We start from the raw sequence: 17,017 nt of genomic DNA on the forward strand, positions 1-17,017 counted from the left end.
GCTGGCTAACAAAGCATTTACGGGATTTTAAAGTGTATTTTCCATTTACAGAAAAAGCGTTTATGGAAAAATTGCATTCGTGTGGGAAAAGAGACAATCTACTCATTTCTGCTTCATCATATCTACGCAGAAGGATAGATAGGGAAAAAGCACTCATAGCTTTCCTGGCAATAATCAAGGAAACAAAGAGAAATCCTAATGGAGAATATGTCTGTTTTAAAAAGAAAAAAAAGGCAGGTTTGAAACTGTTAGGGATTACTTCCTGTGGAGAAGTCAGCAGCATGCACACAATGGGTGAACTGTGCTTCTGGAGCCAGAACCAAGGTCGGAAATTTCAACTTTGATTTATTAACTTATGGAAAATTCTGACACATTTTATATGTGTAAGTCCAGGTACATGCAAACCCACCAGTTTCTTAGCAAAACCAGTGCTCTTGCCTATTATTTTTTTTAAACCAAGAAAGGACATAACTGGAGGAAGTCTTAACTTCTAACACATGACAACATGACCCATTTCACCCTTACTCCCTCCTTCTCTCAGTCAAACTAATGAGTCCCTTTGGAAATAAAAATAGACAACTATCACCACTACTACAATAAAATTTAATAAGGTATGCGAATACATAACAAAAATACATTTGCATTGTGAAATGTTATTTTTGAGACTTCAATATCTACTCTCTTAGGGTTTGTCTCATTCTCAAGGTCAAATACTAGCAAGTGTGAATGTCAAGATAGTTTTAAATAAGTATATTTAAGTCATTTTCTACATTATTGATGTAATGTAAATGATTGAAATTGGGAATGTAAGTTGGTGAAAAATTTTTGGAAGGCAACTTACCAATATCCATTAAAATACCTCCTCTGCTATGAGACTTCCAGTTTCAGCTGTGACATGTAAAGACCTTGGAAGTTGTCATGCCCTTTTTTTCTTTACAACAAAATCAAGTTAAACAAACTAAAAATTAATAACTTTTCTTGACCTGAGTTCTCCAGAGAACTGAGGTAATAGGACAAATTGGCTCCCCAAATCTGGAATCCAGAGCGTCAACGCTGAGACCTGCTTACCAGGAACAGATGCCTCTGGAGCCATACACTTGTAGGAATATTTAAATGGCAATTTTGACAAATTGCTGGAGGCTGAGTGTGGTCAAGCCTGAGAGAGAGAAACTCCTTAGGCCATAGCCTCAAAGCTGAAAGATACAAAGTCTCTCTCAGGGCAAGTATTTAGGGGGCCAAAACACAAGAGAGGAGTCAAATATAAGCATAGAAATTCAAAGCCACTGGCACCTACTGCTAACTGAAACATTTAACATAGCCCAACTCCTAGCAAATTAACATAAAACTTCACACTAGAGGCCAATTTACCTCAGTTTTTATTACCCCATATAACATACCTGGCTTTCAACAAAAAATACAAGGCAAGCCAAATGCAAGAAAAACACAATCTGTAGAGACAAAGAAAATATCAGAACTAGACTCAGATATGACACAGATGTTAGAACGATCTGACAGGGAATTTAACTTTGACCAATATATAAAGGGAAGGTATGAAATGTGGAAAAAGTAAATAATACATAAGGAGAGATGTAAGCTCTAAGAAAAAATAAAAATTAAATGCTAAAAAAATCTGTGATAGGCATGAAGACTGCCTTTGAGAGGCCTATGAGTAGGCAGGAAATGGCTAAGAGAAGAATCAATGAGCTTAACATTAAAACAATAGAAACTTTCCAAACTGAAATGCAAAGAAACAGATGGGGGGGGGGGGGAACCATACAGAAAACAACAGAATAGAACATCCAAGAACTGTAAGATAATTTCCGAAAGTATGACGTACTTGTAATTTGAATATCAGAATGAGCAGAAAGACAGAATGGGTCAGAAGAAATATCTGAAGTAATAATGAAGAATTTTTCAAATTAATGGCTGACATCAAAACCACTGATGTAGAAAGCTCAGAAAATATGAAGTATAAATACCAGAACACATACCCCTAGGAACATCATATTCAAACTGCTAAAAATCAAAGACAAAGGGAAATTCTTTAGAAGGTCCGAACAACAGCAAGAACAATTACCTCACCTACAGACGGACAAGGGTAAGAATTACTGTAGAGTTTTCTCAGAAACAATGCAAACTCCAAGAAATATATTAGGATATTTAAAGTGTTGAACAATGACAACAACAAGAACCACACTTTCTTTAAAAATACAGTTAAAACCTGGCTGGCATTGCTCAGCAGTTGAACATTGACCTAGGATCCAGGAGATAGTGGTTCGATTCCCGGTCAGGGCACATCCCCGGGTTTTGGGCTTAATCCCCAGTAGGGGGTATTCAGGAGGCAGCCCATCAATGAAGACTCATCATTGATGTTTCTATCTCTCTCTCCCCTCCCTTCCTCTCTCTGAAATCAATAAAGACATATTTTAAAAAAATAATGTAAGTAGTCTAATCACACCAATTTAAAGGTAGAGAGTATCATATTAAATATAAAGCAAGACCCAAGCTGCTCACAAGAAATCGACTTTAAATATAAAGAAACAAATAGGTTAGAAGTAAAAGGTAAAACTAGAAAAAGTAGGTTGGAGAACAAATAATATTGCCAAGGGTAATGTAGGTCATTTAATTATGATAAAGGCACCACTTAATCAATAGGGCATACCAATCCTAAACATTTATGCACTTAATAACAGAACTTCAAAACACATAAATCAAAAGTAATAGAACCATACAGGGCAATAGACAAATCCATAATATAGTTAGAGATTTAAACACCAATCTCACAATAATTGATAGAACGAACAAGTAGCCAGAAAATCAGGAAAGACGAAGTTTCGGTCATTGAATAAATTTATCTAAAATTAAATATACATGTATTGACTATGTCCATGAAGAAGTTAGCAAAGTAGAGATAATGTGTTCAAATAATTTATACCATTTGTTGCTGCATATCTTTATTATTAGGGTCCATTTCTGTGACCATATTGATCATCAGAAATCCAAAATTGTTATTGAGGGTGCAGTGGCCTATCACATGAGCTATATTTATAACTTTATGGTTGTCTCAATGCCTGTGGTACTTGTAAGATCGAAATCTGAGCCAACTGATCCTGGACTTGGCATCTGTTTTCCCCAGTCATGGTATCTACTGCCTTTGGAGTCTGGGACTGAGAGAGCTCTCTGGTCAAAGTTTGTCAATGTGTGTCAGATTCAGAAAAGGGCCAAGGGCCCAAAACATCTGGGTAAAATATTAAGATAAATTAAAGTGAAAAATAAAGGATTGGTGGGAAAGTGATACAATCAACAGGACACTATGAAATAAGAAACAAAGGGTAAAGTTTAACATAACTTAGAAGCAAGATGAAATGAATTTGATGGCTTCTTATAAACACCTGATATTCTCCCTTTACCTCTGACAATTTCATTTAAGAAATCCTAAATCAGGAAATTAGATTATTTGGGGGACTGAGGTGAGGGACCAACTTATAGGTGATCTGTCTTAAGTGTTCATCACTGTGAAGTTTCCATTAAAGTGCACTTAATAGAAGTCAGAGGACTCTGCTTAAAACTAGCTGAGAGTCCCAGCTTTTTGCAAGACCCCACTCGCTGTGTCACCTTGACAAATTATTTGACATCTTTGAATTGCTTTTTATTTTGCCTATAAAATACAAATAGTGATACCAGTCTACTGATGAGGTTGCTCAATGCAAATCTATGCTTTAGAGCAGCATTGAAATGTCCTATAATTTAGCTATTCAAAATAATGGCCACTACCACATGCTGCTATTGAGTATTTGAAATATGGCTAGTACAACTGAGGAACTGAATTTTTAGTTTTATAAACTTTAAATTTAAACAGCCACATTTAGCTAGTGACTACCATATTGGATAGCACAGGTATATAACTAAACAAAAAATGTCCAATTCATTTTTTTGGATCCTGTTTCACATGCAACAGAGACTGTCAGAAAATCTATCAACCACAGCTTGTATTACCTCCCATTTACATGAAGAAACATAAAAATATCTGGCTTTTAATTTCCTGACTTCATGCTCTGGAACATGATATTAAAGATTCCCTCTAGAAAATTTTCACATTTTTCTACTGTTGGTAGTGTGGCTATGATGTTGCAAGTGAGGGGCTTCAAGTATTTTTCTTACAGCTCTAAGGTCACAATCAATACCTTGGCCACAATCAATACCTTGACCATCCTACTGCAGTCTAGGCCACTCACGGAATAAAAAGTAATTTCTGAGCAGGTCCCTAAGAGAAGTGCTGAGGTGTCTTTTCTTGAAAATGTTCAATTTATCCTCCTAGAATGGCTTAGGAATGGTTCCAAGAAAAGGTAAATAAATATAGTTGTAGGCCTCTGCATCAATCAAGTGGCTTCCATGTTTCCAGAAAGGCTCATTTGACTTTTACTCATGTTAACTGTTGCCCTTTATTTAATTGGAATGTTCTTTTGACAAATATATTTTTCACCTGTATCTTTAGTTTTTATTCATTTGTGTGGCAGTGTTCTTATTTCATGTCCTGTTAGTGGAATAATTTCCATATGATTTAAAAATGCTTGGCTAAATGAAAAGAAAGGTGATAGCTAGCAAAGATAACACGAATTGTTTATCCATACTCTTACATTCTTTCTTTTTTCCTTGTACCTTAGAAGAAAAGAGTAGAATTTTCTTTTCATATGTAGCCATCTCGAGATTAAAAAACCTGAATATACATGTTAGCAGATGAAGGAGCCTCGGAATCAGCTTTCCTGCAGGTGCACTGGCAGAATTTTAGCTCTTATCTGTGCATCAAGTCCTAGATACACGGTGTCAAGCAGTTAAATCATTTCAAATAACCAACTCAATTTTCAACTTTTCACTCTGATAATATGGAAAGAATATGTCTGGATTTGACAGCAACTTGAATTTCAAAGCTTTGTACTGTTGGTAAATTATTTCATTTATTTTGATTCTTTCATATGGGGAAAGAAAATGAAAGGTGCCTATGCCTATCTCAACCTCTCCACGTATTGTTGCTGATTATTTGTATTTGCTCCCTTCCCTTTTCAATATTCTTATGTGCTACAATGAAATCAATTTTAAAAGCTTTCAAATATATTTTTATTTACTAAAGCTTTTTGGTAACTGCTTCCTATATTATTTTATGCATTTGCCCCATTAAATAATTACACTGCTTTATTGTTTGTTATATTTCTATATAATATAATGTTATGGGGCTTAAGAATGCAGTAATTAGAACATATACTTTATAGCTAATTTGGGTGATATATTGTTGAATTTTTCTTGCAGTGTTTTTATTGACACTTCTTGTTAGAATGCCTTTCTTTTTAGGACTATTCAACTATAGCACAGTCTGCGTATATTCCCTTTATGAAAATGTCAGTGGAACAGGCTTTAACATTTCCTTGAAGAGTCATTGAAATCGCAGCATTTTGGTTATATCACTTTTGTCACATAAGAACTATTTCAGAATTGCTATTGATTTTTAACACTTTGATCAGCAATATTGGAAGGTAATGTGATTGGTAGACGTAATGATGTTTCTGTCACTAATTGCCATGTAGATGGTCCACAGCAAATACATCATCTTGAAGACAGAAACTCTTGAATCAGGGACCAATTAAAGCAATGATTAGAATATTTTTAGATGGTTTTATTATGTACTTAAAGTGTGAATTGGCTTTATTAGGAAGGAAGGCACCCTTCCTCCTACTTCACCACCTGCCACCTACCTTTATAAACATATAATTTTCATGATATCCTTTCTATGTAAAGAGAGAAAGTATAGCACCTATGTCTCCAATAAAAAGGCAACTAGTATCTATGTGACATTGTGGCCATGATACAGATAAAGGCTGAAGCTGATCAGCTATGAGTAGTAAACATCCCAATAGGAGCATAGTTTGTATAAACTTTGCAGATTTGGCAGGATTTATTACTGTAAAACTAGCATGTCACAACATTGCACTTTTAAGTAATGTAATAATCTCCAGAATGCTTATTTAAAAAAGAACAGCTTCATGTAATTGGTCCCCATTCTTAAACTAAAGTTCATTGTTAGACCAAACTCTTACCTTCTTATCAAAACAGAAACCCATTTGGCTTTTTGGGCAACACTGGGCAGGAAATGACATGCACATGCTACTGGTAGAAACCTATTCTTTGCCTTCCAAGACCGCACACAGAAAGTAATTATAACTGATCATTGATTGAGCCCTGTGTCCTCTGTGTTCTTTACCTGATTCATTTTACCCAGCGTAGTACTTGGTGAAAAGCTATCGAAACATCGAAAATATTATGTGTTCTTTGTTTTCAAATTCTGCATGTTTTTTGTGATTATGATCACTCCTGTAGTCTTTACTGAGATGCATTGCTAATAACTTACGTACTACCCATTGAATTCCATGCATAAGCAGCAACTTCTGGCCCTAAGTAGGACTCCTTTTCAGTCAAGCGTACCAGTTATCATGGGCTTTCCTTGCCCCTGTGCCCTCTATCATTGACAAACTATCATAGCCTGAAAAGAATTCATCCATGGAAGCCTTTTAAGTAACTATTTGGAGGCATCCTTGAGGAAGTAATTTATTGTGAAGAGAAGAAAGTGCATTGGTTTGTTCAGGTCAATTGATGCTATGCAATGGAAAAGAGAATCTAAGTTTTTCCATTTGGAAGGAATGGGTCTCACTAAGCATAGACGTGGGTGACAGAGGTGCAGAGTGAGGTGCCTTTAAGACATTATTGAGGCAAAAATTAACACTCCCTAAGTATCCTGACAATAGGTGCATTTTGTATTTTCCTGTGCAAGTGAACTTTTGCTAATCAAAGCTGAGCCTAGAGGCTTAGATTTATGGGAACAAACCCAGTATACTTTATGCGGTTGGCCAAACCTTATAGGTGACATAATGTTACTATGGGGAGAAGAGCAGTTTATGGCTTTAATCTATCAGCATTACTGCCTGGTGGATCAAGCAGACTTTATAGAAAGTCTTAGGGCTTTCAGACAAGATGAAACTACTTTTCTTCCCTTATGGGACAGATACACTGAGGGATTCCTTGGATTGTGCAAATTTTAAGAATTGCAATCTACTTTCAAGGATAGTAGCTAGAAGTTTTGTACAAAATAATGATATTGCATTTGCAGGTAAACCTGTCTGGGCCTAGTTGGAAGTTGGCTGGGCAATAAAATGAGTGCATTTGCCCTTTACAGATGCCTTTTTTACAAAAACAGCTGGTAGCAAAGAGGTGTGTCTTGTCTGAGTTGAGCCTCACATCAACAAAAGAGCCTAGAAAAAAAAACAACAACAAGGGGCACTAGTAATATAAAAGATAGGTGCTCTTTGGGGTATCAAAACATGTTTATTCGAGCTCTCTTTTCTTTAATCCAATAAAAGTACTGGCAAACTGTTTGGTATTTGAGGCATAGCAGTGGGAGTGCTGTCACGATGTAACTAAAGATGGTGGGAAAACCAGTTTGAATAAAATGAGATCCAATTTGAACCTTTGCCCGTGCCTGGAACTAAAACCAAGTCAACCCACTGTTAAGTGTCAAAAATGTTGAGTCATTAACCTCCTTTTTGGTTCATCTGTTTTGGAAAATCTGTATGCGTCTGCTTTTTTTTTATACTCTTAAAAAATAGACTCACTGTAGCATTCAGGATGCAATTCTTAGCTTACTCTATCTTCCTGAAGTTTAAAGGCATGAGTATTAAATAAAAATTCTTATCAAAATATATTTATGAATGTTGATGTTTTTATTGATCACTTGATGCACTTCTCAGAACCCATCTTCTGGTTTTTCATATAGATTCTGAAAACAGTTAACTGCTTTGGTAGGTTTATTTCAGAGAATATTGGTAAAGGAGGTATAAACTACTTAATACTAGTCCCAAAGCCATTGAGTAATTACTAATGTTCAGCAATGAAAAGTAATGTCTAGGGTTTCAGCTCATGCCACTTTGTCTCCCTCCTTGCTTCACTTACATAAGAACATTGCTTTTTGAATTTTTTGGGTTCCCTTTGGATCACTTTGGAGAGACTAACTACCTCAGAGATAATCTATCCCAGTCTCAGATAATGGCATCTATAAATACTCATATTAGAATTAGTAGAGAGAACTGAGCCATGTGAGAGAGGACCTCGAGGGGAAAATAATTCGTATCAAGAACAGAATTGTAGTTACTGACATATTATACATCAAAATATACTAAGTAGCCTGTCCATTGATCAACTTGATGAATGCCTTCTAAGAGTATACTGCCCATTAAAAGAATGAATACATTTTCCCAAAAAGGGAAGGTATAGAAGATTTAGGGAGTCAGAGGCACTCATTGCATTTTGTAGAAATAGGATCAGATATGGTCAATTTTATTTTAGCACGTTAGAAAATTACTATGGCCAAAAAATGTCCTTGAAAGAGAAAGCTATGTTTTTTTCTCCCTGTTTCCCATATCACCTGACCTTTTCCCGTTTAATCAGTTAGATCTTTCTCTAGAAATTGAGGACACAGCAGAAAGCAGAGAGCAAATGGGTTAATTCTTGACTTTGGGGATTCAAAAATGAGACAGTATATCTAGGAGAATATTTAGTGCATAAGAAGAAAGTTTTCCCAATCCTCAAGATTCTGGGCAAGGCCTCTGGTTGAGGAATAGAGGAGAGAGCTATAAAGGCATCCCTGAGAAAGATGAGTCTTGTGCCTTCCAAAGGCCAAACCCTGAGAGGAATGACAGCAAGACCTTAGATAAGTTTGTGGTTTCCAAGAATAGTGAGACCTGGGCTTTCTCCCTTGGTGTAGGCCCAGGGAAATAACAAGACCAGAGAAGATATAGCTTTACAGTGTGCATAGGAAGAGAAAGCTCTCGACCTTCAGGCATCATGGTTCTAGTTTGGGTGGAATAACAGAATCTGAGACGAGCACTGTGCAGCTCAGGCCTTAGGGAGCCTCAAAGTTCCTTCTCATCCTGAAGTGATTAGTGATTGAGTCTCCTTTGCATGTGAGAGTGGCACCGAGTGGACTAACATTGGAGAAGCTCAGGGAGTTTTCCATGGCTCAGCATGGCCCGGCAGCAGCAGAATGATCCCCTCTGCCCCCTTAGAGGGCCTTGGTAGTCTTAAAAGGGAGCTGAATGCCATCTGGCTTGGTATTTGGGAACATGGAACAGCCCAGCATGGGCCTGCATAGAACAATGATGAAAGGCCAGGAAGGCCGAGGAATTTTCAGGGAAGATGACCCTAGGACCAGATGCCGCCATGGTCTAAAGCCTTGGCCCAGGAACAGTCCTCTGGGAACATATGCAAACCCAGGAGAATGGGGGCTAAAAATAGACATTACATCAGTTATAGATAAATGAAGTTATTATTTCTGTACACTTGACTTTGAAAACTTTTAACCCATTGTATGCCATAAATAACATTTCCAAGAAATGGGTCCTCCTCGGTTGCACTTGTTTACTCTAATCAAAAGTTGGGGTGATGCGTCAGCAGCTCACAAAACCTCCAGGCACCCCTAAGTCTAAATCTCTCCTGAATCTATGCAATTCAGTGCTCTAGTTTGGAAAACTTTTATAAGTTTAACAATAATGAGTGATAGCACTTTTGTACTTTCTAAAACATCTGAAATGGCATCTGACGCCTTATTTTACTTTGTTTAGTTTGTTCATCTTCCAAAATGAGAGCTGCATATATATCTATTTATTTTATTACAGCTCATCCTATTATCCCAGAAGTCAGGAATGAGAATTACACATATTATAGGCTTTTTGTCTTGCAGCAACAGAGATTTACTCTGCACATGGGGAACAAGATTTGGCTTGCAACAAATAAAATCCATCCTAGGAAAAATAACACTTTATAACAGACTTGCATTGTATTCAGAAATACAGATCACTAATAAAGGCACCAATAGAAACTATTCAACCTCCCGTTCAAATATTTTCTAAATTATTGGCCTCCCTGTGAGAACATTTTCCTCTGGTATAAACAGTGGGCATGAATAGGATGAGTGTTTGAACAGTACAAAAGTACCGGGTTTCTTTCTGTTACCCAAACAGCAATAAACACCAACAGTACAGCACTCTGCACAGTAGCCCTTGTCTGACAACGGGGCTTACACATGAAGAGCAGAGACGTTCAGTTCTCTGATAACATGAATGTCTAGCCCCAGCTGGGCAGACATCAACAGCCAAAGTTAACAGTTGCAAAAGAGCCATTGAAGAAGAGTGGGAAGGCTTCCTTTCCCTCCAAAGTCATTGCAGAATGCAGCAGAGCTACATCTGAGTGTCTGGGAATGAATCATGTTATTGTACTAAGGAGCTGAGCTCATGCTCTGTTACCTTCCCCACCACCTGTCCCCAAGGATGTTGTCCTATTGATTTGTCTTATCAGGGCCACCTGTATCTGTACATGTCAGTGTCAATGAATGAAGAAAACAAGGAATGTGGTTTAAAAACATTGATTTTCTTGAAAGTAATTTTGAAGTTAAGGGCAAAACTAATGACTTACATAATCTTTAAAAAGCATTAAGCATTTCGATCTATCTTTTTAAAGTGTGTAAGTAAATTTTCAGATGTAACGGTCATTGTTTTCTTCAGTTTTCAAATGGGGACCTTAACCACAGAGAGGTTAAATGAAAGTTTAGTGTCTGAGATGCCAGCTCAGGTGTGTCTGGCTCCTAACCCTCTCCTGAGAATGATGAAGGTGATGACTAGGACAGTGACTCACACTTTTTTGACTGCAATTCACAAGAAGACGCTTATTTTTTACTGACATCTGGGGCACAGCTCAGTGTGTATGTGTAACAAGAGTTTCATGAAGCAATAGCAAAATAATTAGCAACTTTCCTGCAGGCCCAGAACACACACATTTCCTATTTTACTGTCTTTGAAGAAACAAAAACTGTAATGATCCACTAAGTTGGTTTCATTTTATGACTCTCAAACAGGTCTTGAACCACTAAGACATCTCCAGTATATGCTTCCCCGGCTTTTTGTTTGAACATCCCTGTTCAAGGAATCTGAATTCTTCTGTAACTATTTTATTTGTTACTATTTCTATGTATGGAAGCAGGTCTTTGTTTTTGCTGTTTCAATGATAACCTGTCAGGTGCTGGGAATGACTATCAAATCTCTCATGAGTGGAGTTTCTTCTCCACTTTTTAAATCTTTGTACAATATAGTTCCCATTCTGTCCATTCATCTAAGAATACACACTGTTTTAATATATTCCAGCTGTGTGATACTGATTGGGATTCCACTCCTTTGTCTTAAATATCAAACCTAGGTTTTGCTGTCCACAGCTATATTTTTATTTACAGTTTAAAATCCTATTAACCTTTTTTGGTGGTTATAGTCACATCGTGGTGCTTAATGAACTTACCAGATAAAACCAGAAAGTCCACTTGCTTATGACAATGACATTCACTGTAGGCTAAAGCCAACCTAATACAGCTGTTTTCAATCATAAGTTAAATATTGACAGATTTGGAATACAGAAACTGTGCTGCTACATGTAAGTCACAATATGCAAAGGACAGTTCTACTGTTCACTGTAATAGTTACCTTATTTTTGAGGTTAAATAATGCATATTATCTCAGAATGACAAGTTAAAATGGTGTCTAGTGTTTACAATATTTCTTTGTAGGTCAACACTCATTACTTCTTTTGTATAAATATGCTTTTGATATGCTTATGTGACCTAAATTTTATTTGCTTTTTTCCTTCAATCAAGAAGATTTTATTACCAAGACAATTTTATTATTTATTTTTATTTTGACATTCCAACGTTGACTAAATATTTCATCTTAAGAACTTTGCTTTTGTGTGTATGTGTGTGTGTGTGTGTATACAAATATTTAATTAAATGATATTTATTTCCCAAATCCTGCTGAAATTGCTTCCCAGTAGATCTTTCCCTTTTGAAATACTCATTTTTTTTCTGTTTTCAGTATAATAATGTTCACAACAAGAAATGTAGCATATACTCCAGAGATATAGGTGAGGAGTTTTGTGAAATTTTTTGATTTAAATCATAGGATCTCGAGATAAAATGTCTTAATTTGGTACCAAACAAACAGTGCTGATGTGTGTACATTCCAGCAAGGCAAAGCTTAGGGATACAGAAAGAGGAAGAACTGACCGAAAATAAAATGTGCTGCTTCAGAGAGTGGGCAGATACATGACATGGATTTTAAAGGAGGGGATAAGGAATTGGTAGCTGGACTAGACTGGCATTTTTCAAGGTCTGCTCTCTGAGCAGGGAATGGGTGCTGGTGTGGGAGAGAAGCAATCTAGCAGAGCTCTAGGTTCTCTGCTCCCATGCCCAATAGACCTCCTTCATCCAAAACAGCTCTCCTGTGTCTTTAAAAAGACATACGTATTGTACCCTTGTATAAACTGTGCTTGCCCATGGTTAAAAGAATTTTTAAAATCAGTGGACAAAATCATTTTTAGCTGCTCTTCCAGTCTGATATTTAGCCACCAGCATCGAAATGGTTTTTGTTCAAACACCATTTTGAAAAGGGCATATTGACCTAGAGGGCAGAAGAAAAGTGTCTGCAGAGATGACTGGTATTTCACCCATCAATGTCCAAAAGATTCTGGAAGATTAGCAAAAATGTGAGTTTAGGAAAACTAACACCACAAGAGATGGAGGAGCACGAGCTTATCAATTGCTATTTTAAGGATAAATAATTTGGCAAACTGATACAAATCCGTATAAATGCACACCTGCTCCTAGCTCACCCTGTGCTTCCCTGCCTCCCAGTCTCCCAGAAGACTCTTCGGTTCCACCTATTCTCATAGCTCTTAGGATTAAATGAGTCCTTTAGACCTAGGGAGTGAATTTCAGCTCTTATTTGCAGCATCAATTCTCTTTTCTGCCAGGTTGACCTTGAGCTAGGACACTCCTGACCACTGGGCTCCTTTGCAACAAATCTCTCATTCTACAGGTACTTATATATTGGCCCTTGCTGAGTTGCTCTCTTAAATCCCAGGCAAGCCCCCCACCTCCCTGAGACCCAGCTCAACGTTGTGTTTTTTTAAATTTTGTTTTAATAAGAAAATAGATTATATGGAACGATCTAAATTCCTTATGTTGTTCTATAGGCCAAATGCCTAATCTATTATTTAAAGGTTGATAAATATAAACTTAGATACATGCAACTATATGGAGTCATAATTTAAATAAATGTTATCTGTATAAGTTGGTTCTTTTATATAAAACTTAGGTGATATTATACATTATGTGGACTTACAGAATTAACTCATACTATCTATGTAAAGTTATTTTTTCTTTTATTGTGGTAGTCAGAAGCCAGATTGCAGTGTACTTGGGGCCCAAGAATCAGTCATCTGTAACTAGTTATTACTTAATGCCCACCTCTCTAACCCAAACCAGGGTCCATGAATCCCTAGAAATGTTCTCTTAAAGTCACAGAAACCCAATGCTGTGTGTCTAAGTGATCTCCAGGGGGAAAACACAGTTCCCTCCCAGGAGATGTGACTTGGAGCATGAATGCAGTGTTAGCCTGGCTCTGCTCCACCCTGCCTTTGTGATGCTGTGACACCTGCTCATCTCCCCTGGGAAAGCCTGGCTTGGCTGTGCCTGTCATGGTTGTGCCCTGAGAGCTGGTTCCTCCCCATCAGTCCATCCCCTACTCCTGAATGTGGGTAATGGTTCTCTTTCTGCCTATTCTCTGATGAACTAAAGAATTCTGAGAAAGGCAGACAGAAGGAGAGTTTAGTTGTTGTTTTGGTTGGGTTTGTTCGGTTGTATCTATTAAGAATGGTCAAAAGAATGTCTCTAGCACGATTTTAGTTCTGCTGCAGGTCATCTTTCTATTTTTCCACCTAGTTTGGTCTGTGTTCTGCTTTTATTGCTTCCTCACCCCATGTCCTGTTTACATAGATACCAGATGAAAATAAAAGTCTATCACATGTCACCCATTACATGCCAGCAGAGCCCACGTCAGGCAGAGTCAAGCAGTGTACACATACTGGCTCTTTTATACTCAACACAGGTCTGTGAGGTGGTTTCATCAGCCCTCTACTCCCTTTTTTAATAAAAAGACTAAGTCTCAGAAAGCTAAAGTTACTTTTTCAAGGAAACATAACTTACGTGTGATTTCTACATCTGAAACTTCAAAGCCCGTGATGTTTCACTATGTATACCTCCAATTAAGAGCAATTAATCTTCCTTTAGAATGTTTGAAATTTTAAACTACCAGTATTTTTAAATGCATTTCTTTTTTTAGGTAGTCTAGTTCATGTGAAAACCAAAACTTTAGATAAGCCTTTCACCAAAATAAAATTGTGGAAAAGTAAAAACAATTTATAATCTTCACAGCTATTCACAATGAAATCTACTCCTGAGTAGTTACGATGTGCTGTGTGGGTTGTGCAAAGCTCACAGCAGCTCACAGCCCTCACACCACCTTCTCTCCCACTATAAAGCAATTCACACAGCAAGTGGGGGTGACATCATTAGCATGACAACTCTGCATTTGTGGTTATTTGTTTATATTTTTTTTAAATTTCCAAATTTTCTGGGCACCCATCTCACAGTTGATGGCAACATGAGATTTTGTCATGACATTATGATTGGCAGATTGGGAAATGCTGAGTCAGATGATTATTCCAGGTTCCATTTTGACTACACATATTTAGCACTTGTTGTGTTCCAGGAATTGCTCTGTGATCAACACAAGGTCAGTCCTGCCTTTTAGACTCAGATAGCCAGGGTCCCTCCCCTGGGCCCTGGGCTTTAGAAACCCCCTTCTCCAGCTTCTTTCCTCCCTGCGAGATAAAGGAAGCATGTCTGCCCAGGTCCCACTTCCAATCCAGACCATGCTCTGATTACTTGGGACCTGGAATTCCCTGCCCTAGTGACCAGAGCTTCTCCCAGGTTTGGTGCAGCCTCTCTCAGGTCTATCTTTTAGGGTATGGATAGCATCTCCGGAGTGTTGGTTTTTAGATTCAAGGGACAGCCAAGAAGTGACTGTTTGCAGAGCAAGGAGAAGGAGGGTAGATTTTGGACAGAGCTTGGATGTGCTTTCATAAAGAATAAAGAAACTGGGGGTGAGAAGAAAGAGTGAATCAGGCTGAGAGGATGCCTCTGTTCCCATGGTGGCCTTGACCCTGGGCTGCCAGGAATTCAAAGATGATAAAGACTCTGCTCTCAAGGAGTTTCAGTCTGGCCTGGAAGATGGAGGCATAAATAGATAATGTTAGTCTAGCATGGTGAACATGATGCTTGGAGTTTTTTGAGGTACCAGAGGAGGTCACTTAGACCAACCCGGCACGAGGATGTGGGGATTAACGGAAAAGAATGAATCTTGGAGGGTAAATAGGGAAAGAAGGGACAGAGGTGAGGGGGACAGTGGGATCGCAGAGATTGTGAGAAAGAACACTACCAGGAAAGGCAATGAAATATGAAAGAGGAAACTTTCCTATCCTGTAGGGCTAAACTAAAGGCCCTTTATCTACGCTCTCATATCTTGCAAAAATTCTGCACCCATGTCTGGAAAGAAGCTGAATATATGTGTGTTTAACTGATACAGTCATGGTGTGGGAGAGGCACCTACAAATATCTTAGTGTTCTTGGAGCAAAAATCCTAGGTGCAGAGAGTTAACATGAAGTGGGGTAGAGGTGTTGGCACATCTTTGGCAAACATTGTTTCTGACACTGTGGAGGTTAACTTATGTTAGAAGTGACAGAGCTTTAAACATAAGAGTTCATCTTAGTTAGCAATATGAAGGATTATTTGAAAAGCACTGAAGACTACAGACACAAAAACAACAGTTAGTAGGTGGTGATTATAATCCAGGAGAGAGAAGAGAAGGACCTGAGCTATACTAAATCCATTTCTCAATATACACATTGTTGTATCCCTTGCCTGCCACATAGTAGGTGCTCAGTAACTAACTGTGGAATGAATGAAGTCAGGATGTATTTAGGAAATATGGAAATAATAGGCATCGAATGTGGGACCGACAGGGTCAGAAGTCAAGGATGATTCCAGGATGCCTTGGTGAGTGTTGAACAGATGATGCCAGTGACTAAGAGCGGATGTCCTCCAAAGGTAGACAAGTTTGGGACAAGTTCAGCTTTAGGTGACTGGAGGTTGTCAGCCCAGAAGAGATGACTCAGAGGTAAAAATAAATACAAATTTTATTTTGTATCAAATTGCTTAGGACAGTTGTTAAAATACAGATTCTTAAATCTCATCCTTAGACATTCTGATTCATGAAATATGGGATGAGGTCTGGGAATCGGCATTTTGAATATGCATCCTAGGTGATTCTGGTGCAGGTTAATAGGACAATTTTTTTGAGGCAATTTGTTTAAATCTAGAGTTTGGGTAACAGTTTAGAGATACAGATTTGTAATCGTTGACATAAGGATAATAACAAACAACACTGACCATTTGCAATGCAATGAATTGTCCTAAGCACTTTTTATAAACCTCACACCTCTATCAAGTGTGTTTTATTATTCCTTTCATTTTACAGATTTAAAAACTGAACCTCAAGGAGGTTTGTGAGTGGCAAAGATGAGCTTTGAAGTCAGGCAGGCTAAGGTCATGGCCAGAGCCTGTGTTTTTAACCATATGTTTCTCTAGCCCTCACATTACTGTAATACTTGTTGAAAGCAATTAATAGTGGCAAAGGGAGTGAGATTGCCCAGAAAGATGTCATGTATATGGACGATAAAGGACTTCTATTTAGTCTATGGGACAATGTTCTGTCAATAATTTAGTCAATCGTTGAAATAAATTTTGAAGATTATGGAATTATTTTCTCCAGTTGCATATTCCTTGGCTTTCTAAAATGTTTGTCCTGGTTCAAAGAAATTTTCTTTCACCGCGTGGGTCCATGAAACCCTAGGTGTGCTGCTAAACATTTGAAGAAACATAAAGCTTTCCTCCATTATCCTGTCTGTACTCAGTTACAGCGTAGCCTTGACCTATATGTTTAGCGTAAAAGAATCTTTCTTAGGAGGGGGTCCACC

Source organism: Miniopterus schreibersii (assembly GCF_964146895.1).
Source record: "Miniopterus schreibersii genome assembly, chromosome: 6".
Taxonomy (NCBI): Eukaryota; Metazoa; Chordata; class Mammalia; order Chiroptera; family Miniopteridae; genus Miniopterus; species Miniopterus schreibersii.